An 849-nucleotide genomic window follows, 5' to 3' on the forward strand; every position below is an offset into this window, starting at 1 on the left:
GAGCTGGGTGAGGAGTTAGAGCACAGGGAGCTGGGTGAGGAGTTAGAGCACAGGGAGCTGGGTGAGAGCTGGGTGAGGAGTTAGAGCCACAGAAAAGGCTTTAGTTTTCCCGGAGGGGGACATTCATCACATAGGTAAGTCAAGCTTAAGGAGGAAGTGTGCCTCTGCACATGACTCCTCAGGAACATACAGCTTGCATCTTGGGCTCCATGTCTGAAGAAGGAAGAGACTCTTGCAATGAGGTTCACAGGCCCAGGCTCTGCTCCCCACTGTAGAACTTTGGAAATCTTCCCCTTCAGGGGTCAAGGACCTAGGGAATGCCTGTGCCTCTTGTTGATCAGTGGGACTGAACCCTAGCGGGACTGAACCTAGAGGTTCAGTGAACTGAAGCCTCATGATATAGATGATGTCCTCCTTCCCAATCTGTTTCACCAGCCATAAAAGGCACACAGTCACCTGTTTACCAGTGGACCACCTCAGGCCACAGCTCCCAGGGCTGCTGGATTCTGATCACTAGGTCTCATCTTGCAGTACAGGACTGGATGTGGACCTGGGTGGCCAGTGGCAAGCAGCAAATACAGGGGAATTGTCACGCCCCACCTCGTCCAGCAAGGATGACGCGACCACCGGAGCTCTTCTCACTGCAGTTTATTCTAGGACTTTTTACACTTCTCTCTCTCTTCCCCTCTCTCCTTCCTCCCTCTCTTTGACCTCTCTCTTTTCCTCTCTCCCTTTCTCTTCTCTTTCCCTCAGCCAAACCTCTCCCAGCCCTTAAGTAGGCATGGGCTGCCAACCCCGAACTGCCAGGTGGGCACTGCCCATAGGTTCACGCATATGCAGGCAGCTGAT

The sequence above is a fragment of the Microtus ochrogaster genome, linkage group LG1 (assembly GCF_000317375.1).
Source record: "Microtus ochrogaster isolate Prairie Vole_2 linkage group LG1, MicOch1.0, whole genome shotgun sequence".
In the NCBI taxonomy this organism is placed as follows: Eukaryota; Metazoa; Chordata; class Mammalia; order Rodentia; family Cricetidae; genus Microtus; species Microtus ochrogaster.